Source organism: Trichechus manatus, unplaced genomic scaffold (genome assembly GCF_000243295.1).
Source record: "Trichechus manatus latirostris isolate Lorelei unplaced genomic scaffold, TriManLat1.0 scaffold00069, whole genome shotgun sequence".
NCBI classification, from domain to species: Eukaryota; Metazoa; Chordata; class Mammalia; order Sirenia; family Trichechidae; genus Trichechus; species Trichechus manatus.
The window spans coordinates 7,059,151-7,059,832 of record NW_004444005.1 but is presented as its reverse complement, the minus strand read 5'-3'; positions in this window follow the sequence as shown (position 1 = coordinate 7,059,832).

The following is a 682-nucleotide window of genomic DNA, read 5'->3' as shown; positions in this document are numbered from 1 at the left end:
TACTAACTGTTTAATGGAAACTATTTTGTTCTGTAAACCTTCATCTAAAGTGAGAATAGCAGCACAACTGGAAGAATGTAATCGATGTCACTGAATTTTACATGTAGAAATTTTTGATATGCTGTATCTTTGGCTATGTGTATTTTCACCAAAAAAAAAAAAGAAAAAAAATGTCCTCCAAGGTCAAGAAGGGAGAGTGTTGTCATGTTGTGGGGTTGTTAACCAACGTCATAAAACAGTATGTGTACTGACTGTTTAATGAGAAACTATTTGTTCTGTAAACCTTCACCTAAAGTACAATGAAAAAGGGGCAAAAAAAGATGGCTGCTATCATGATTATCATGAATAATCCTTAATGGGCACTTGGCACACAGAGGCTAGACGTTGGCTGGGTCTCCTCACAGTGGATTGCTGGTGTGCCCCATGGGGGCGCTGTGAGACATCCTACATGATGACTGTAGTAGGTTGAATTGTGTCCCTCCAAAATATATGGACAAGTCCCCAACCATGGTACCTGTAAATGTGACCTTGTTTGGAAACAAGGGTCTTTGCAGATGTAATTATGTTATGGATCTCGAGATGAGGTCACCCTGGATTTAGGGTGGACATTAAATCCAATGACAGGTGTCCTTATAAGAGAAGGGCAGAGGAAGATTTGATACACACAGAGGAGAAGGCCATA